At 43.4% G+C, this 23570-nt stretch overlaps 1 protein-coding gene across 1 annotated transcript in view; it reads left to right on the plus strand.

The window, feature by feature from the left end:
* LOC126235475 (lachesin-like) overlaps positions 1–23570 on the plus strand; it is a 1351138-nt gene that overhangs the window by 463645 nt on the left and 863923 nt on the right. Inside the window, exon 2 of the mRNA XM_049944199.1 lies at positions 22825–22922. The gene's annotated coding sequence lies outside the window, so the exon portion shown is untranslated. The remainder of the gene's footprint in view (positions 1–22824; positions 22923–23570) is intronic.

The raw sequence follows: 23570 nt of genomic DNA on the forward strand, positions 1-23570 counted from the left end.
GAGAATTATAATCTCTGATCCCTGCAGAGAGGGGGGAGAGGATGGAGGCAGCCAACAGAAAACAATTCCACTTGGAACAAGAAAACATGGTCTGTAGTAAGCTGTAATGTAAACGATATTTATTTAAATCGTCCTGTTAGCTGATTTCGACAGTAAGTTATTATCAAGTACATGTGTGATATTATGTGTTACATATCATAATTATCAAATTATTTTACTTTACACACACAGACCATGTTTTCTTTTATCAAGTATTTAGAGGCTGTGGATCCACACAGAAACAAAATTTTATGCCACTTGGTGGTGGTGGTGGTTAGTGTTTAACGTCCTGTCGACAACGAGGTCATTAGAGACGGAGCGTAAGCTCGGGTTAAGGAAGGATTGGGAAGGAAATCGGCCGTGCCCTTTCAAAGGAACCATCCCGGCATTTGCCTGAAACGATGTAGGGAAATCACGGAAAACCTAAATCAGGATGGCCGGAGACGGGATTGAACCGTCGTATGCCACTTGGTGTCCAAGATATATGTGAATGGAAAAATATTCTTACACTTCAAAAATGATGAAATAATTTCTTTTCCGGAAAACGAAACAGGTACTGACAGACGTTAATATTACGTAACAATCACTCCAATAAACCATAACTGCAAAATACTAACTCCTATTATTTACAGCAAAATGGAAAAAGTGACAGAAATCATCACTGGGGAAGTTGAGTTTGAGTTCCGGAGAAACGTCAAAAATTACGAGGCAGTACTAAACCAATGACTTATCTTAGAACAAGGGTTGAAAAAAGGCAAACCTATATTTACAGATTGTAGATTTAGAGAATGCTTTTGACATTACTGTCCGGAGCACACTCCTTGTAATTCTGGCAGGAACACATCTCCGCACTTCCTCTTCCCCTCCTCCGCTATTCCTCTTTCCCTACTCCCACCTCCCCTTTCCTACCTTCTGAATCCCAACCCCGCATTCCTAAGCTACACCCCTTCCCTCCCCTCCCCCCCTCTCCCCTTTCCTGAGACACACTCCATTTTAGTAAAAAGCCACTTACAGAGTTTCTAAACCAAAATACATATTTAGCTTTCTCAACCACTGTTTTGTACTTTACTGCCCAAACACATTTTTAACTGATTCCTAAAGCAAGCCCCTTTTTTTGGAAGTAGACCAAAGAGACAGGTTATGAGTCATTTGTGTTACATACATTTCTAGCACCCAATCAGGACACAATAATTTAGTGCCATAAAAATGAAACCACCATTGAGAGAGCTTGCTGTGGTAAGGATGAGCTGAACATTCCTGTTCAGTGGTGTTAGCAATTGCGTAAGTGTTCGCAATGCAGGCTGGAACGGCCATATACTTCAATTGGCTGCACAAGTCCATGTCCTTGCAATGCACTCTCTGAAAGCTATCTAACGATATAATGTAGGCAAATGTACACTTACAATGCAGTAGAACTGTCTGTCATACAGGTTCGAATAGGTGTGACAGGTATAACTCACAAGGAAAACACTGAGATATATAGGTCAATACATTACGAAAGATTTTAGTTTCACTTTCATTACACGCCAATGGCATCTCGTCTACTTCTATAACCAGTGTTAAAGTTACATTTTCATTCTGATAATATGTCTGTAAAATCTACGTTACCATGTCAGCTACTGCTACTATTACATCTTTTCTGTGTCTTCAAAATATGGATTACTATTTTAGTGCACCACATGTAGGCTACAATTACAGTTTACATCTTTTATACATGTGCAATAGGTATATTGTAACTTCATTTTCGTCTGCAAACGATATTTTATTGTTAAATCAATTTTAAATAGCCTTTTGATGTGCAGGCAACGGTCTTGCCGCAGTGGTTACACCGGTTCCCGTCAGATCACCGTAGTTAGGCACTGACGGGCGTGGCCGCCACTTGGTTGGGTGACCATCCGAGCCTCCATGCACTGTTGCCATTTTTCGGGGTGCACTCAGCCTCGTGATGCCAATTGAGGAGCTACTCGACCGAATAGTAGCGGCTCCGGTCGAAGAAAACCATCATAACGACTGGGAGAGCGGTGTGCTAACCACACGTCCCTCCTATACGTATCCCCATCTGAGGATGACACAGCGGTCGGATGATGCCGATGGGCCACTTATGGCCTGCAGACGGAGTGCTTTTGCTGTGCCCACAGCAGCTGACTAGCCCTGCCTTCTCGATAGCGACCCCACACTACAGTGCTTTATCATCGAATATGGATCGTTTATCATTCTTCGTTGATATTGATAATTTACGTAACTTTCTAGTAGAATCTATATGTTGCTTGGATCGAATTAAGTACTGAACAGTCATATAAATCCTCCCACTCAATGGCCATGGCGCAGCAACGGTGATATATTTCCAGCAGGAAAAAGTATTCTGTTTTTTCCTATCGAAAATACTGAACAATCGTTTTACCAACATTATTGAACAGACGTTTCGGGTAATCATTAGTGCTTTGATGACAAGCAATTCACATCTCTCTCTCCACTTCCGAGAACGTGAAAAGGGGACGGAAACAGTCATCACAGGAGAGCCTCGAAGTGCCATTTTCTGATGGACGGGGCGGCTGTGCATCCACCACGGTTATACAGGGACATGGATGTTTGCACAATTAAGGCGCTGATCGAAGACATCTCACAAACCGAAAGCCCAAAAGAACACGGAACTTGCAGTTACGGGGGAATCTAACGTAACTTGTCACTTGTACGTTGGTTTTAGAGCGCAAAAAAGTGTACATAACGGAACAGCAACAAAAATTTTTACTCCATTCACATGGAGAAGAACCCCAACTGTAAAGTCTGATTTATGCACACACACTTAGAAAATACAGCATCTCACTAGAGGAGAGATACCCATATTGCAGCAGTGTGGTGTGAGGGTTCATGGGAGACACTTCACTGTTAGGTCTGATGTAAGCGACTTTATCGTTTGCTGGGAGGTTACGTAAGAACAGTCCCGGCTCTACGATATTTCCGAACTGGGGCAAAATGATACGCCCACCCCAAACTCGAGCGTTTCACAACACTCTTCTATCGCAGGTCACTGTACTTCGCTCTGTGGAGTTCAAAGATGTATATTTTGTAATGGAAGCCTTCGCACCTACATTCAGCACATAGAAATTAAAATGTCCTTTGAGGCCTCTCATGCTACCAGTCGGCCGGTTTGACATCCTACCCCCTTTAAAAATATTCGCAGTTAATACTGGGTGAGATTGTTTGTGACCGGGAGAATAACTCTTCAGAAAATGTGCACTTTTTATTGCGTATTAGCTAACAACTATCTCTTTCCTGTGACATAACATTAAATATAGGAAACATAAAACCAGCAAAGACAAGAGGCAAGCGATACAGTACACATTTATTCAATCCTTAGGTTCCAGCTTTTTCTTGTCTCTAATCATGCTACAGCTTTACACGACGTGCTTTTCCTTCTGCGAAACAGTCTATTACCTCATCAAACGTTTTGCTACATGAAAAATCAAAATGCTGTTGTTTAATATTAAAAAAAAACTGTTAATAGGAATAGTACCCTAGACCGGTGTGGTTCAAATGACTCTAAGCACTATGGGACTTAACATCTGAGGTCATCCGTCCCCTAGACACAGAACTACTTAAACCTATCACACGCATCCATGCCCGAGGCAGGATTCAGACCGGTGTGGTTTCTCGATTTGGTTACGCCTATTTTGTCACTGTCTGCTAGATAAAACCAAATAGGCCTTTATATATTGCAGCAATTGTAACTCACGCCAAAAAAGCGAGACTGTTTTGGCACAAATGCTCATTTTTATATGCTTAATTTACATAAATAACACTACAAAACACAAATCACGAAGTACCAATATCAAATGTCTATTAAGCCACTACAAGCAAAATGTTTTATGTGAGCTGGTTTGAAATTTTTGTTTAAATTTGGAATCGTTATATTCTTCCATATAATTTGTGTGATGTCCCCATTTCTTCTCCTTCCCCGTTCTAACAAACAATCTTGTCGCGAACTTAGCCATTTCCAGTCAACGATCCGTTCATGTGGACCAGAGAACCCAGTTCATTCCACGCAAACACAGCCCACAGCATTATGGAGCCACCACCAACTTGCATCTACATCTACATCTACATTTATACTCCGCAAGCCACCTAACGGTGTGTGGCGGAGGGCACTTTACGTGCCACTGTCATTACCTCCCTTTCCTGTCCCAGTCGCGTATGGTTCGCGGGAAGAACGACTGTCTGAAAGCCTCCGTGCGCGCTCTAATCTCTCTAATTTTACATTCGTGATCTCCTCGGGAGGTATAAGTAGGGGGAGGCAATATATTCGATACCTCATCCAGAAACGCACCCTCTCGAAACCTGGCGAGGAAGCTACACCGCGATGAAGAGCGCCTCTCTTGCAGAGTCTGCCACTTGAGTTTATTAAACATCTCCGTAACGCTATCACGGTTACCAAATAACCCTGTGACGAAACGCGCCGCTCTTCTATGGATCTTCTCTATCTCCTCCGTCAACCCGATCTGGTACGGATCCCACACTGATGAGCAATACTCAAGTATAGGTCGAACGAGTGTTTTGTAAGCCACCTCCTTTGTTGATGGACTACATTTTCTAAGCACTCTCCCAATGAATCTCAACCTGGTACCCGCCTTACCAACAATTAATTTTATATGATCATTCCACTTCAAATCGTTCCGCACGTATACTCCCAGATATTTTACAGAAGTAACTGCTACCAGTGTTTGTTCCGCTATCATATAATCATACAATAAAGGATCCTTCTTTATATGTATTCGCAGTACATTACATTTGTCTATGTTAAGGGACAGTTGCCACTCCCTGCACCAAGTGCCTATCCGCTGCAGATCTTCCTGCATTTCGCTACAATTTTCTAATGCTGCAACTTCTCTGTATACTACAGCATCATCCGCGAAAAGCCGCATGGAACTTCCGACACTATCTACTAGGTCATTTATATATATTTTGAAAAGCAATGGTCCCATAACACTCCCCTGTGGCACGCCAGAGGTTACCTTAACGTCTGTAGACGTCTCTCTATTGATAACAACATGCTGCGTTCTGTTTGCAGCTGGTTTGATATTCCGTAGGCTCTTACTTTTGTTTATCAGGCGACAGTGCGGAACTGTATCGAACGCGTTCCGGAAGTCAAGAAAAATAGCATCTACCTGGGAGCCAGTATCTAATATTTTCTTGGTCTTATGAACAAATAAAGCGAGTTGGGTCTCACACGATCGCTGTTTCCGGAATCCATGTTGATTACAACATAGTAGATTCTGGGTTTCCACAAACGACATGATACTCGAGCAAAAAACATGTTCTAAAATTCTACAACAGATCGACGTCAGAGATATAGGTCTATAGTTTTGCGCATCTGCTCGACGACCCTTCTTGAAGACTGGGACTACCTGTGCTCTTTTCCAATCATTTGGAACCCTCCGTTCCTCTAGAGACTTGCGGTACACGGCTGTTAGAAGGGGGGCAAGTTCTTTCGCGTACTCTGTGTAGAATCGAATTGGTATCCCATCAGGTCCAGTGGACTTTCCTCTGTTGAGTGATTCCAGTTGCTTTTCTATTCCTTGGACACTTATTTCGATGTCAGCCATTTTTCCGTTTGTGCGAGGATTTAGAGAAGGAACTGCAGTGCCGTCTTCCTCTGTTAAACAGCTTTGGAAAAAGGTGTTTAGTATTTCAGCTTTACGCGTGTCATCCTCTGTTTCAATGCCATCATCATCCCGGAGTGTCTGGATATGCTGTTTCGAGCCACTTACTGATTTAACGTAAGACCAGAACTTCCTAGGATTTTCTGTCAAGTCGGTAAATAGAATTTTACTTTCGAATTCACTGAACGCTTCACGCATAGCCCTCCTTACGCTAACTTTGACATCGTTTAGCTTCTGTTTGTCTGAGAGGTTTTGGCTGCGTTTAAACTTGGAGTGAAGCTCTCTTTGCTTTCGCAGTAGTTTCCTAACTTTGTTGTTGTACCACGGTGGGTTTTTCCCGTCCCTCACAGTTTTACTCGGCACGTACCTGTCTAAAACGCATTTTACGATTGCCTTGAACTTTTTCCATAAACACTCAACATTGTCAGTGTCGGAACAGAAATTTTCGTTTTGATCTGTTAGGTAGTCTGAAATCTGCCTTCTATTACTCTTGCTAAACAGATAAACCTTCCTCTCTTTTTTATATTCCTATTAACTTCCATATTCAGGGATGCTGCAACGGCCTTATGATCACTGATTCCCTGTTCTGCACATACAGAGTCGAAAAGTTCGGGTCTGTTTGTTATCGGTAGGTCCAAGATGTTATCTCCACGAGTCGGTTCTGTGTTTAATTGCTCGAGGTAATTTACGGATAGTGCACTCAGTATAATGTCACTCGATGCTCTGTCCCTACCACCCGTCCTCAACATCTGAGTGTCCCAGTCTATATCTGGTAAATTGAAATCTCCACCTAAGACTATAACATGCTGAGAAAATTTATGTGAAATGTATTACAAATTTTCTCTCAGTTGTTCTGCCACTAATGCTGCTGAGTCGGGAGGTCGGTAAAAGGAGCCAATTATTAACCTAGCTCGGTTGTTGAGTGTAATCTCCTCCCATAATAATTCACAGGAACTATCCACTTCTACTTCACTACAGGATAAACTACTACTAACAGCGAAGAACACTCCACCACCGGTTGCATGCAATCTATCCTTTCTAAATACCGTCTGTACCTTTGTAAAAATTTCGGCAGAATTTATCTCTGGCTTCAGCCAGCTTTCTGTACCTATAACGATTTCATCTAAGGTGCTTTCTATCAGCGCTTGAAGTTCCGGTACTTTACCAACGCAGCTTCGACAGTTGACAATTACAATACCGATTGCTGCTTGGTCCCCGCATGTCCTGACTTTGCCCCGCACCCGTTGAGGCTGTTGCCCTTTCTGTACTTGCCCAAGGCCATCTAACCTAAAAAACCGCCCAGCCCACGCCACACAACCCCTGCTACCCGTGTAGCCGCTTGTTGCGTGTAGTGGACTCCTGACCTATCCAGCGGAACCCGAAACCCCACCACCCTATGGCGCAAGTCGAGGAATCTGCAGCCCACACGGTCGCAGAACCGTCTCATCTTCTGGTTCAGACCCTCCACTCGGCTCTGTACCAAAGGTCCGCAGTAAGTCCTGTCGACGCTGCTGCAGATGGTGAGCTCTGCTTTCATCCCGCTAGCGAGACTGGCAGTCTTCACCAAATCAGATAGCCGCCGGAAGCCAGAGAGGATTTCCTCCGATCCATAGCGACACACATCATTGGTGCCGACATGAGCGACCACCTGCAGATGGGTGCACCCTGTACCTTTCATGGCATCCGGAAGAACCATTTCCACATCTGGAATGACTCCCCCCGGTATGCACACGGAGTGCACATTGGTTTTCTTCCCCTCTCTTGCTGCCATTTACCTAAGGGGCCCCATTACGCGCCTGAAGTTGGAGCTCCCAACTACCAGTAAGCCCACCCTCTGCGACCGCCCGGATCTTGCAGACTGAGGGGCAACCTCTGGAACAGGACAAGCAGCCATGTCAGACCGAAGGTCAGTATCAGCCTGAGACAGAGCCTGAAACCGGTTCGTCAGACAAACTGGAGAGGCCTTCCGTTCAGCCCTCCGGAATGTCTTTCGCCCCCTGCCACACCTTGAGACGACCTCCCACTCTACCACAGGTGAGGGATCAGCCTCAATGCGGGTAGTATCCCGGGCAACCACAGTCGTAGTCCGATCGGGGGATGCGTGGGACGAGCTGGCCGTCCCCGACAAACCCCCATCCGGACCCCCACAGTGATGCCCATTGGCAACAGCCTCAAGCTGTGTGACCGAAGCCAACACTGCCTGAAGCTGGGAGCGAAGGGATGCCAACTCAGCCTGCATCCGAACACAGCAGTTGCAGTCCCTATCCATGCTAAAAACTGTTGTGCAAAGAACGTCTGAACTAATCAACAGAGAGCGCAAACAAATCGACACAAAATTTAAACGGTTATTAAAATACAAGATTGCCTAGTAAATGCAGTAATGCTGCTACTTGCGCACTGCTGACACACTGCTCGGCGGCGGAAGGAGACTACGCGATTTTACACTATTCAGGTACTAAAACGCGATGCTACAACTCTCAAATACTATAATACGCGCGAAATTTATGAATTAAACAATGCAGGTACCAAAACACGCAAAGAAATTAAGAATTAAACTATGTAACAAATGAGTGAGCTAGGAGTATACGACTTGCTGCTGCAGCTGCTTATCCAACGGCGGCAGGGAGCACACTGACTGTGACCAACCGACACTGGCCGTTCAAAACAAAAACAGAAGACAAACGACTACGCGAATTTACACTATTCAGGTACTAAAACGCGATGCTACAACTCTAAAATACTATAATACGCCCGAAATTTATGAATTAAACAATGCAAGTACCAAAAACACGCAAAGAAATTAAGAATTAAACTATGTAACAAATGAGTGAGCTGCTTATCCAACGGCGGCAGGGAGCACACTCCCTGCCGTTGTCAAAACTTAGTCTCCAGTTAACTTCACTAACCTTGCCAGAATTGCAGCTCACGTTACCCCGCTTTTATTCTCCGGTTAGGCGTTATTAAGTGTTCGTACAACGGGTTTTCGAGCTATTCCGAGAACAGAACTTAAAGTGGCTGCTAATCGAGGACTGTACAACTGGTAGTGTAGCGATCTGGCAAAAATTTTCTGTCCGAATTTCATTGTCTTGGATAAACCGAGAATATCATATGTAATCGATCTTACCTGTTATTCCTGTTAGTCGTTTATTTCCATCCTGATAGTCTGAAGCTATGGATTTCACTGATCCTTCGCACACCCAATCATCCACATAAACAAACAGTAATTGTTTTCACCCGTTCGGGTTTATTCGTCTCAGCTCGTATAGCCCCGTCCTCTTTTGTCTGTGGGAAAGTTTTTTATTTCTAGATTCCGCTAGCAGAGGCATCACGTGCACTACGCACGCATTGAAAAATGATATCATTCGTTCAGAAATCCATTTAGAGTTTGTTCAAAAATATTCGAAAGCCAGCTGGTTATGCGTTTCAAAATCATGTGAATAATCGGTAGACCAACGTGCGCTGGATGCTAGATGATTTGTGAAACAAGGTTTTTTTCTTTAAGAATATGAATTTGGCGCCCCTTGAAATTGCCGCCCGGGGAAGATACCCGGTTGGAACCCCTCCCTAAACCCCCCACCCCCACCCCCACACCGCCCCTAAACCCGGGCCTACGCAAGACTTTGCTCGTGTGCATAAGCGAAAACCACTAGCACAGCCCAACGCAGCCACTGCTGCAATATTCGGCGACGACCAATCTACTGTTTGCGGAACAGCATGAATAATGCGCAACGGTCACGCCAATGATAGACCAATCATCAGCTGGAAATGAAGTGCGCATCATAGGTAGCCTCATAGTGTCTTGTTTGTCTCAGTACAGTCATGGTCATGGAAAGAAATTAATCTTTTTGTAAATATGTTTTGTCAATGGTAACAAAAATAACTAGCTGTGTTTTTGTACTCTGTTCACATTATTGCAGTTGGGTCTCCTAATCCGTTTATTTAATATTAGTTGTAAAGACAGCACGCAAGAGCATTGGCATTGACAGTTTCACTTCCACGTATGTATCAACGGAGAATCAAAACCCTGTTCTCGAGTAAAATGAATCTGCTTGCAATGCTGTTCGAGTTTACGGAGAATACCGACTCGGCTGAGGCGCGAATAGGAATTTGAGCTGAAGGTGGTGGCGTGCTTGGATAGTCCGTGCAGTTGTGGAAAGCCACGGCTTGCGAGTGGCGTACAAGAAACCCGGGATCGAATCCTGCCTTGATAGAAATTTCGTTCGCTACTTCAGGTGCATATTCAAATCATAGATGTTTGAGGGTTGAACAGATCTCTGGAACCATATAAATTTACTTGACAAATATGAGAATTTAAATATCAGCAAATTACGCGGTTTTTGTTTATAGAAATAATATGCAATGCAGATAGGGAGAATTATGTTTTAAAATATCACTCATCTACATGAATTTTTTTATGCATTAGGAAACAAGTATCAAGAATGACAATTTTCCTGGATCTGCATCTTTCAGTTATGGGTTAATTTATATAATGAACTGATATGTTCTCTGCGTTATGTATTTCGTAATTTTCAGAATATTATGAGTATATGAGAGAACAAGAATTCTAGAGAGGGACGCAAGCATAAAGCAGACATTAGCAAAACTTTATCGTTTTTAACGGAAAGTGAAGAGGAGTAGCGGATATTGGAATTCAGAAAGTAACACAATAGGATCATCATGTGTGTGTAAGCGAATCACGACTAACAGCCGCGCGGGATTACCCGAGCGGTCTGGGGCGCTTCCGTCATGGACTGTACGGCTGGTCCCGGCGGAGGTTCGAGTCCTCCCTAGGGCATGGGTGTGTGTGTGTTTGTCCTTAGGATAATTTAGGTTAAGTAGTGTGTAAGATTAAGGACTGATGACCTTAGCAGTTAAGTCCCATAAGATTTCAAACACATTTGAACATTTTTGAACGACTAACATTGGCATATCGCATCGATATAATATTTACACGTATACACGATTACACACTAATATATGACTAAAATACCTTAATACAGGGATTTTTAATTGTGGTGACACTTCATTGAATGCAAAGATAGTTTAATGAGTTACCATAACGCAAAGTATATTTGTTGTTCTCTTTGAGAGTCACATTTTGTAGCTTCGGACTTGTGTGCGTGTTTATTTTGTTGCAAATTTACAATTATACAATAAACTTATCAAGAGAACTATAGATCAAAGCGCTGACAACTTAGTTGTGTTAAGATAATTTCATATATACAGGAAGGTAAAAAAAGTATCATATATTTTGAGAGGTAGTAGGATGGACAAAAAAAACTGAAGAAATCAGCTCTAAAATGCATACTTTAAGAGCTATCAGCACGTGTTCATCTTTGCTACTGCGCAACGCATCTCTTCTTGCTTTTACAAACGACCTACAGACTGCAGGAAACAAATGAGAACACCTTATTCTGTCATTGCTGTGGCTGTTTTTGAGTTTACTGAAACGCAGGCAAGATTGCTCTCATTTTCCAGACAATAACAGAAGATCATGTCTGTCATTGCAGTCTTTTATTACCCTGGTGAGTGCAAACATGGTTCCATTACAACTAATGTATGCGCTGAACTTACTCAGAACTTTCAATAGGATTTTTCTGGGTTTATGACCCCATTGTCAATATGTAAAACTACCGACGTTTCGGTCCTTGTTGCAAGTGACACACTGAAGAAGATCATATTAACAGTGCTGTCACAAACACAGAAAAATCTTATTGAATGTGACGATGGCCGCAGAAGCCTACGTTTATATTTACCCGAACTGTGAATTAGGTTTACAGTAACAACACAAATGAAATGAAATGTCGTGTGGCTAGGGCGTTTGGAGTACAGCATTGTAATGTAGTAAAACATGGACTGTGGGAAAACCGGAAAAGAAGATAATCGAAGCATTTGGGGTGTAATGATACAGAAGAATGTTGAAAATAAGGTGGACTGACAAGATAAGGAATGAAGAGGGAAGGAACATGTGTGAAACACTGACAAGAAGAAAGAACAGAATGGTAGGATATCTGTTAAGACTTCAGGGAATAACTTTCATGGTATGAGATGGAGCAGCAGAGGGTAAACACTATAGAGGAAGATGGAATACATCCAGCAAATAATTGAGGACGTAGGCTCCATTTCCTACTCTGAGATGGAAAAAGAATGAAATTAAGATACAGGAAAATACAAAAGAAAAAGCAACTAATAGGTGCCCCACTTACTAAGGGATTATAAAGGGCCTACGAAAAGGGCTTTCCTCTAAATACGAATTGGTCGGAGAGATATGCCGTAAGAGGTTGAAGAATGACTTTGGAATTCCCATTTCAAACAAACGGACTGCGTGGTCCACCAAGACGATAATGATGGTTATATTAATAATACAACAAATTTTATGCAGTGCCCACTTCCTTTTATTCTCTTGGATAGTGCTGCAGCCAAGTGTCGAACACTAAAATCTATTCGAAGAGAATTCTTTGGTACTGTCAGTGAATTTCGTGACAATGGATTCACACACTCGTTTGCAGTGAAATATTTGTGTTTCCTACACATCCGATGTAATGCACATAAGGAATTCATTTACATGTACGAGGGTAAGTCAATTATTATAAGCAATTTAGTTTTATTTTTGTTTATTTTGGTAGTACTGTAGTTTTACGTTTATGACGCATGCTTTGTTTATTTGTTGTTATATCTTTGCAATTTTCAAGATGCTAGGTTAGTTTCGTTATCGCTGCTGTGAAGATAATCGTGGCTGCTCCGCTGTCTATTTGCACCAAAGAAGAACAACCTTCAGTGATCCGTTTGTTGTAGTCGGAAGGCGTATCAAGGGCTGAAATTCATCAAATACTTTCGATACACTACAGTAACAGTGTTTAGCCACAACGGTGTCTCTACGAATGGATTCAAAAATTCCAAAATGGTCGCACAAGTGTTACGCACAATGAAGGAGCCGGATGACCGTTTACCGTCACAAATGAAGAAACCATTGAGCGTTCACGTGAAATGATTCTCTTAGACAGACGATTAACTATTGACGAAGTGGCACATCGTCTGCAAATTAGTCACGATTCTGCCAACTAAATCATCCACAACAGACTTGCGTTTCATGAAGTTTGTGCAAGATGGCTCCCAAAACAACTCACACTGTTGCATAAAAAATGCGCTTGTACACCTGCAGAAAACATTTAGATCACTATGGTAAAGAAGAGGACAACTTCTTAGACAGGATCATTACTGGCGACGAAACATGGACCCATCATTACGAGCCGGAGAGTAAACGGCAGAGTATGGTATGGAAACATCCAAATTCGTAGTGCAAGAAAAAGTTCAAGATTCATCTATCCGCAGGAAAACTGATGCTTATGGTTTTTGGGACGCACAAGTTCCAGTACTGGAACTTTATAGAGAAAGGGGCACAACGACAAACAGTGTACATTACAGTGAGATGCTTACTGCCAGGTTAAAGCCTGCAATTCGAAGCAAACGCCGAGGATTGCTGTCAAAAGGTGTTGTGTTGTTGCACGACAATGCCCGTCTACATACTGTTGCCCACACTGCTGAAACGCTCCAGAAATTCAAATTTGAAGTACTGGATCATCCTCCAAACAGTCCCCATCGTGCCCCTTCTGCCTATCAATTGTTTGGTCCACTCAAACAGGCATTATGGGGCCCTCGATTTGCCTCGGACGAAGCAGTGAAAGGAGCGGTGTATTCCTGGCTCGCAGCTCAACCGAGAACCTTCTTTTATGAAGGCATCAGGACGTCTGTACAGCGATGGACCAAGTCCCTTGAAAAGTAAGGAGACTATGTCGAAAAATGATGTTCTTGGAAGTCCGCAGCTCGTGGTCGTGCGGTAGCGTTCTCGCTTCCCACTCCCGGGTTCCCGGGTTTGATTCCCGACGGGGTCAGGGATTTTCTCTGCCTCGTGATGACTGGGTGTTGTGTGATGTCCTTAGGTTAGTTAGGTTTAAGTAGTTCTAAGTTCTAGGGGACTGATGACAATAGATGTTAAGTCCCATAGTGCTCAGAGCAATTTGAACCATTTTTTTTATGTTCTTGTAAGTTACCTATTTGATTACAAGAAATATTTATAACTACTTTGCTAATAATAATTGACTTACCGTCGAATTAAGAAGATATTCGAGGTGGTGCTGAAAGTAATGCATCTGAATTTTTAAGTGAAAACTCAAAGCATTTGAAATAAAACATAAGTTATTAACATTTTACATCTTTACTGTTTGTGTCTACATATTTATTTCTCAACTTAGTCACACAGGTAACGAACACATGTCTCCCAACGAGAGACCAGTTTCTCCTCGAAGGTATTCCTTACGTTTTGGAAACGGATGAAAATCGGATGGGACCAAGTCGGGACTGTATGGATGGTGATTGACAACAATGAACCCAAGGCGTGGGGTTGTCGCAAATGACGCAGCGTTCGTGTGCGGTCTTGAACTGTCATGCTGAAGAAAAGTGTGCTCCTTGCGTGGACGAACTCTTTGAACGCGAAACTCGATTACACCACGCTGTTTCTCACACAGTTAGTTACGTTAAACACCGCCATGTTACTTTCTACAATTCGGAGCCCTCTAGCAGCAAAGGGCTGTAGATATGTAGACATGAAGAATAAATATGTACAATGTTATTGTTATTTAAAAAACTTTAATAAGAGTTTATATATAAAAAATTCGGAGCGATACTTTTTAGCACGCTCTCGTATACCGTGACATTCAGTTGCTGCAGGGGCGATAAAACGTTACAGTTTATCCTTCAAAATCACGTATTTATGAGTAATCTAGGTTATATAATTTCTTACTGAGACATTTAGTGTAATGGTGATTAGTCGGGGTATAGTGTGCATTCACCTGATGGTGCAAATTGTCCAAGTGGGCACTTTGCCGAAGCATATTTTCTGCAATATAAAACCTAGTTGCAAGACAACGGAACTGTTAATAAAACTACAGCGTTTCATAGAATAAGCATGCTAACGCATTAGTGAAGTAACAACTTGGTGAAAAGCTATGTTCTCTTATTAAGATGTATGTTGAGATGCTGTCAAATTATTTAATAAAGTCGCTTAAAACAGTCAATGGATTCCAAAGCTATGCAGTAGGAACTGGATGCTGTAAGAAAAGAAAAGATGGCAATAAAAAATAAGTTGTACATGAAGGTGAAGTGAAAATGACACTAATGTAGGCCCATGTCTCACTAAGTCGATGAGATGGAAATGCGGTCGACATGTTTTGCAATAACTCCAGGACACGTCATACCTTTGTCAAAACTAAAATTAGGGCAACAACAACAAAGAAAGAAAACCAAAGAACTGGCAATGCAACGATAATAACATCGAGCCTACATAAAAGTGAATTTTTGGAAGATGAATTGAAGAAAGATAAGCAGGTCAAGAAGAGAAGAAGGAAGTCAATAGAAACGGAAGAAAAGACTAAAAGATCCAAACCTGTTTAAGTCAATAATTGCATTGCCACAATATCGCGTGCAGCTGGAAGTGGTTATTTCCTTCCCGTCTCTTTCCCATACAGTATCCTTTCTATTCCTTTCAAGCCAGTTATTCATGTATGTGTCCCACCTGCTTCATCGCGAGTGATGCCCGTTCTATTGGACATGTGACCACCGGACAGACTCCACTCACATAATAATAATAAGAAATCACAGACACAACAAGGAAATGAACCAGTAAAGTACTAAAACAGGTCTTTGGAGAATACAGTGAAGTAGAAACGGGTACCGCGTGTTTCTATTACAACGATACTTATCATTGTCCTCAGAGTTAGATGCTCATGAAGAATGTGATGGTTGTGACATGAATGGTGGCACGTTTCATTGTAAATATCGTATTAATACTTGACTTTTGAACGTTGTTTGACTTTGAACACAAGACACATGTTACTGTGTAACTCGGAAACTGAAGATCTGCAAACATTTTTGCGTAGTTTGGCAAATTACTGCTATTACCTTGGTGAGTAAATTAGTACCGGTTTAGTTTTGCGTGTTGGTATTATTGTTACTAAGGGATTTTTTATCGATTGTTATATTTTATTTGTAGTTTACTGTTGCTATTTGAATTTATATTATTGTCATTTTGTCATCTGGAGATAGAGAGTGAAGCTGTGGACGCAAGGAAACGGAGTGCCGAGTGGAGAAATCGGAACATTTCTGACATATACTTCTGTTTGAGTTCAATAGAGGGGTGACAGCAGCAGAGACAGCAAGAAGCAATTTCGCCATGTTTGGGGATAATTGCATTGGACAGAGTACGGCAAGAAAATAGTTTTTCTCATATTAAGGAATGTCGTTTCGACATTAGTGACACTCCACATTCGGGAAGGTCTTTGAGGTCTGATGAAGATCGTTTAAACGCATTAATTTACAATGATCCACGTCAGATGTAATGAACTGTGATCATTCCACCAACGTACGACATTTGCATGCCTTGGTGAAGGTTCAAAAATCGTGGGTATGGGTACCCCAAGCTCGAAGCAAAAATCACACAAATCAGCAGGTGGCCGAATGTGCATCTCTGCTTGCTTGTCATCAACAGGCTCGTGAACAACACCGACCATTCCTATCCTGCATCGTTACTGATGACAAGAAATAGTGGCTTTGACAAACTGCCTATTGGCTTCTGTCTCGGGTTCTTCGGCCGACGTTCATCTGATTTTTCTGACGTTTCGCCAGCACGAGTGGCTGGCATTGTCAAAGCTTCATCCTCCATTGCCGGTGGTGAACTGGAGCCGAGCTCGCGGGCGCAGGCTATATGTACCTGGCGCGCCAACGTCCGAGGGCTTCTCCGCGGTCATTTCCGGTGCGGTTCTCCTCTTGCTACCTGCGACGGTCGTTCGCTGCAGTACGGGAAGCCAGGATCCGTTGACCTTAAGGCTTTCCTCTTTCTTGTTCAAACTGTTCGCGTGTTTTTGTATTTCTACAGCTTCTCTGAACAAGCGCGTGTGATAGTGCTTCTCTACAGCCAGAACTTCCGTGTCGGCGAATTTTATTACATGGTCGGTCTCATTCAGTGCGTGCTCTGCCACGGCCGATTTCTCCACCTGCCCCAACCTGCAATGTCGCTTATGCTCTTTGATCCTGGTGTTAATGGATCGTCCAGTCATTCCGACATAAACTTTTCCGCATGTGCATGGTATGCGGTATATTCCCGACATTGCAAGTGGGTCCCTTTTCTCCTTCGCCGATCTAAGACACTCTTTGATCTTCCTTGTCGGTTTGAAAATAGTCTTTACGCCATGTTTGCGCAATATACCGACAAGGAAGATCAAAGAGTGTCTTAGATCGGCGAAGGAGAAAAGGGACCCACTTGCAATGTCGGGAATATACCGCATACCATGCACATGCGGAAAAGTTTATGTCGGAATGACTGGACGATCCATTAACACCAGGATCAAAGAGCATAAGCGACATTGCAGGTTGGGGCAGGTGGAGAAATCGGCCGTGGCAGAGCACGCACTGAATGAGACCGACCATGTAATAAAATTCGCCGACACGGAAGTTCTGGCTGTAGAGAAGCACTATCACACGCGCTTGTTAAGAGAAGCTGTAGAAATACAAAAACACGCGAACAGTTTGAACAAGAAAGAGGAAAGCCGTAAGGTCAACGGATCCTGGCTTCCCGTACTGCAGCGAACGACCGTCGCAGGTAGCAAGAGGAGAACCGCACCGGAAATGACCGCGGAGAAGCCCTCGGACGTTGGCGCGCCAGGTACATATAGCCTGCGCTCCGCCCAAGTTCTCCCTGTGTGCATACGCTACACGGGTCGAGACTGGGTGGAGACCTACGACGAGGTGGCAATGGAACTACGCTACCACCCAACAGTGCAGATGCTGGACAACGAGGCCACTCTGTCCATCCAGCCGCGTTCGCAGGAGGATCGAAAGATTCTCTGCGACCGGCTGAATGCGTACATCATGGAGCCACCTACCTACAGCGGACCAAAGAAGAGGAAACCACTTCTTAAGGTCCTACTGAGGGGGCTACCGTGGATCATGACGGCGGAATCTGTGCGCAAAGTCCTGTTGCAGCATAACTATGAGGCCATAGTTAAGCTGCACAACAGGACGAACAAGACAAGGCCGCCGCTGTTCATCCTGGCTGTCGAGCCGCCCCAAGAAGACTCCAGCCAGGAAGGAAGCAGAGACGTCGGAATCTGCGGGTTAACCACCCTAGCAGGTTTCGACGTTACGATCGAGCCACTTCCGCCTGACCTCGACACGAAACCCCAGTGTTTTAAGTGTCAGAGGGAGGGCCACGTGGCAAAGCACTGCCGCTTCGAAGCGAAGTGCGCCAAATGCGGTGTTGGTCACGACACCCGCGAGTGCACTTTGCTTCGAGACGACAAGCCAACATGTGCTCGCTGTGGCGGCGACCATGTTGCCAGCTGGCGTGGCTGCCGGGCATTTTCTGCCCAGACAGAAGACGGCCGCCGCGAGAAGCCGACAACGAAGAAGAGGAGAAGGAGGAGGAGGCGGAAGCGCGCCAGCGCTGAAACCCCCGAGACGCCGAACAAAGCAGCAGCGCCTCGCCACAACGCGCGGCCGGCCCCTCCACCCGCCAGTGGCAGAGGTGGTGGGGGGGGGCCCCCGCGCGAGCAGGAGGGACGTCACTCAGCAAGCAGCAGCGGTGTGGGCAACATCGAAGCGCTGATGGAGGAAGCGGAGTCACGCTTCCGGATGGCCCTACACGCGGAGATGGAGGCTGCCTGCCACCTGCTGAGGGAAGCCTTGGCTCTGCGCCTTCAATGTGATGGGCCGACGGCACACACCAGCGCGTCCGCGGCCACGCAGACCGAAGACACCACCACAAAGAAGAAGAGGATGGTGATCAACCGCGCCAGTCAGACCACCGACGGCGCCTCAACCATCCCCACAGAAGCCAGCGTGCGTGTCGATGAGGGCACCCAGACGTCGTCCAAACGGTGCAAGCGCCATCGAGGCGCCCAAACCGAGACGACGGATGCGGTGTCCATCGGCACGCAAACGGAAGTGGCAGCCACGGAGCCCACCAGGTCTCCATGGAAGCTGCACAAAATCGAGACGACAACGAGCAGCCAACCTCTCACGCCGAGTTCTCCCTCCCCAGGGGTAGAGGACCTCAGAGTGAGAGAAGAAAGGAAAAGAAGAGAGCGAGAGGCGGAACACGAAGCCGCCCTTGCCCACCGGGAACGACAGCGCCAACTTCAATGGCGCCTCCGTCTCGGTAAATAAAGAGAAGGACCGTGACAAGCAGTTCTGGCCGGGTTTTGCAGGTTTTCCTTGGCCGCTAAGGTAAATACCGGAACTGTCCCCTACAAACTCCTGCAAATAAATTCCCAATTGGGAGATATCCACCCCTTTCCCCGCACCCCAGCAACAAAAATAAATTGTGTCAAAACAGTATACCTAAAACCCATGGCTGAAAAGAGCCCATCGCATGCTCTACAACAGCCCGCCCTTCTCCATCCGAGAAGGGAATGAAAAGTGAAAAAAAAAAAAAAAAAAAAAAAAAAAAAAAAAAAAAAAAAGCTCGGCTCCAGTTCACCACCGGCAATGGAGGATGAAGCTTTGACAATGCCAGCCACTCGTGCTGGCGAAACGTCAGAAAAATCAGATGAACGTCGGCCGAAGAACCCGAGACAGAAGCCAATAGGCAGTTTGTCAACAAGTGGCCACGAAAGCCTCAACAATTTTGTAATAGTGGCTTTATGCTAACATAATAAAAAGAAAGGAATGGTTGAGCCCAAACAAAGGAGCAACTTCCTGTACGAAGACCTGCTCACATCCACAAAAGGTAATGCTATGTATCTGGTGGAACAACGACGGTATGATGTACCACGAATTGCTTCCCCGTGGTGTAACCGTTACTGCTGTCACTTATTGTCAACAACTGACTCGTCTTGCAGTCGCTGTCTAAGAACAACGACCAGGAAAACTGCGTGAAGCGACGCTATTCAACGTTAAAGCTCGCTCGCATTCTGTTAGACTGATAAAAAAACACTATACACTAGTTCGATTGGGAAGTCATTCAGCACCCACCCTACCCAACCGATCTTGCGCGCTCAGATTTTCACTTTTTTGCATGGAACAATCTTCAAGGAACTTCTGGATGAAAATGGTCACCGAACATTGCACGACAATTTCCTGCCCTGAAAACCATGTGATTTCTACATTTGAAGAAATGAAAAGTAGCTCCAGTTTTGACAGGCTGTTGTAAAGAGTGAAGGAGAATATATTACTTATTCTCTCTTTTGCGTTACTGTTGTGTTTATTAAACTCTTGGAAAAACGCTATGAACCCAATATATTCCAGTATTATGTCTCGCACATTGCTTTCTATGGATGTTTACCTTTTTCAACTCACAATTTCTTCCTATTAATAGTGTCACACAATAATCATCTGGATCTTATTTTTCCTTTTCACTGCCCGTGGCCCAGTTTGCTCTGCTTACCGGGAAAAGTGCTCAGTTTGCAGACTCATACTTAAGCTCACTTTTATACTACAATATGAGGATTTTCCAGGTCCTTTGCTGCCTCTGGCAGAATTACAATATTACTGACAAACCACAAGGTTTTTTAATAAAATTTTGCTAAAAATAGACTTGATCGCATAAATACTTTATTTAAACTGATGACCGGTTTCGATCTATTGTAATTACATCATTATTAGACAAATCATCATCAAGACTATTTTTGGCAAACTTTTATTAGTATACCTGACATCGCTGATTCCCTATGACATTGCTCCAGAATATATTAAACACACAAGGTTTTTATTTTCTCTCCTTTCCAAATTTTCTTTTGATTTGTTAAATTGCTTGCTCAATGTACAGACTGTATAAATATGGATAAGATTCAACGCTGTTTCTTTATATCCTCAACTACTGCTTCTGTTTCACGTTCTTCGATTCTAACTGCAGTCTGGTTTTTACATAAGTTGTACGTAACTTTTCCCTCTCTGTATTATATCTCTGCTACCTTCAGAAGTGGGAAAGGTGTATTCCAGTCAAAAATGGCAAAAGTTTTCTCTAAATCTACAAATGTAGTTTTACCTTCCCTTAACCTGTCGTCTAAGATACTTCGTAGGGTAAGTTTTGCCTCGAGTGTTTGTGAATATTTCCGGGAGCCAAAATGATCTTCACCGAAATGATCTTTCTGCTGATTTTTCTGTCTCTTCTCTAATTAGTTCTAGTCAGTATTTTGCAAACATGACTTAGTAAACAGATGGTTTATAAATTGTAGTATTTACTAAATAGGTACCATGTACGCAGGGCTTTGTGATGCCATGGTTCGATATCTCACGATTATTGTGAACCTTGCCTGCAAACGGTACTGTAACAGAAATAAGAACTATATATGCTGCACGAGATGCCGAACTAACAATAAATATAGCTGACAGTATTTTGCGTATACGGTAACTAAAGAAATGATGTCTCCGGAAATGTGAGCACCGGTAATTTTAACGAAGAAAGACATAGTTTGTATTACTTGGTATCTTTATTAGCATTACCAGTTTCGATCTTGGATACAGGTCATTCTCGGATCTACACACCTAATTAATAGGAAACACATACTGCTTGTTCAACAGTTTCAACAGAAATCTTCCCTTCGCAATGAGCTGTACTTTGCAGTAAGTATAGATCTCAGGATGATATTTATAAAGGGACGAAGCTGGTCATCATAATAAAACATAACAAGTGACTCAGTGTCCTTTATATTCCTACAAAATTTTTCGTTCTCTCTCCCTGTTTAAATATGAGTGTTGTTGCTGTTGTGGTCTTCAGTCCTGAGACTGGTTTGATGCTGCTCTCCATGCTACTCTATCCTGTGCAAGCTTCTTCACCTCCCAGTACCTACTACAACCTACATCCTTCTGAATCTGCTTAGTGTATTCATCTCCTGGTCTCCTTCTACGATTGTTACCCTCCACGCTGCCCACCAATACTAAATTGCTGATCCCTTGATGCCTCAGAACATGTCCTACCAACCGATCCCTAGTCACGTTGTGCCACAAACTTCTCTTTTCCCCAATCCTATTCAATACCTCCCCATTAGTTATGTGATCTACCCATCTAATCTTCAGCATTCTTTTGTAGCACCGCATTTCAAAAGCTTCTATTCTCTTCTTGTCCAAAGTATTTATCGTCCATGTTTCACTTCCTTACATGGCTACGCTCCATACAGATACTTTTCCTGACACTTAAATTTATACTCGATGGTAACAAATTTCTCTTCTTCGGAAACGCTTTCCTTGCCATTGCCAGTCTACATTTTATATCCTCTCTACTTCGGCCATCATCAGTTATTTTGCTCCCCAAATAGCAAAACTCCTTTACTACTTTATGTGTCTCATTCCCTAATCTAATTCCCTCAGAATCACCCGACTTAATTCGACTACATTCCATTATCCTCGTTTTGATTTTGTTGATGTTCATCTTATACCCTCCTTTCAATACACTGTCCATTCCGTTCAACTGCTCTTCCAAGTCCTTTGCTGTCTCTGACAGAATTACAATGTCATCGGCGAACCTCAAAGTTTTTATTTCTTCTCCAAGGATTTTAATGCCTACTCCGAACTTTTCTTTTGTTTCCTTTACTGCTTGCTCAATATACAGATTGAAGAACACCGGGGATAGACTACAACCCTGTCTCACTCCCTTCCCAACCACTGCATCCCTTTTAAGTCCCTTGACTCTTATAACTGCAATCTGGTTTTTGTACAAATTGTAAATAGCCTTTCGGTCCCTGTATTTTACTCCTGCCACCTTCAGAATTTGAAAGAGAGTATTCCAACCAACATTGTCAAAAGCTTTCTCTAAGTTTATATATGAGTATAATTTTTATAACTGCAATGCCTTGCTTTAGTATCTGTTGCATCGCATCCTTTATGACTTAGCTCTTTGCGTAGTGTTTTGGTGTTTCAGACCATGGCGTTACCTGTTATTTAAATCAGGTTTGATTCCATAGGAATTACTCCGTTCCACGGCCTAAATGTAATCCAGGACAGAAGGAAGGTCAGCATCTGTCATAATATTTGCAATAAAATACACATGTTATTTCGACCTATGCTGACCTTCTTTCTCTCGTGTTATTGGAATGACACACTGTGGAACGCTGAGTGACGTGATGTCTCTGTGTTACAGACCTGCCGCAGTTCGGGGAGACGATCAGCAACGTAACGGTGCCTGTGGGCCGCGAAGCCACGCTGTCATGCGTGGTGCACCACCTGCTCAGCTACAAGGTCAGCGTCACCAACTTTTCTAACGTCTGATGCGTGAGACAACGAATTATGGGAGTTGATTTCGGTAATCACATCTGAAGCGACAAAACGCTTTATATGCGAAAAGAAAATGTGAGACACATGTAAAAACAAGTAAAGAATGCCGTGATAGGTATCGCAAAAAAAACCATAATCAATAAAATCGATCTATTCCTCCCTCTACCACCATGCAAGTTATTTCCTGATGTCTTAACACATGTTCTGTCACCCTGTCCCTTCTTCTTGTCGGAGGTTACCATATGTTTCTTTCTTTGCTGATTCTGCAGAGAATCTCTTCATTCTTTCTCTCATCAGTCCACCTAATTTTCAAGATCTCACTACAGCTCTACATCTCATATGCTTCGATTCTCTTATTTTTCGGTTTAGCACAGTCAATATTTCACTATCATGCAGTGAAGTGCTCCAGAAGTGTAGTCTCAGACATTTCTTCCTCAAATTGATTCCAATGTTTTATATTAGTCGATTTCGTTTGGCCAGGAATGTCCTCTTTGCCTGTCCTAGTCTAATTTTTACGTTCTCGTTGCTTAGTCCGACATGTATTGTTTTGCTTCCACGGCAGAAAAATTTCTTCACTTAATCTCCGTCTTGGTCACCAACTCTGATGTTCGC

Source organism: Schistocerca nitens, chromosome 1, assembly GCF_023898315.1.
Source record: "Schistocerca nitens isolate TAMUIC-IGC-003100 chromosome 1, iqSchNite1.1, whole genome shotgun sequence".
Taxonomy (NCBI): Eukaryota; Metazoa; Arthropoda; class Insecta; order Orthoptera; family Acrididae; genus Schistocerca; species Schistocerca nitens.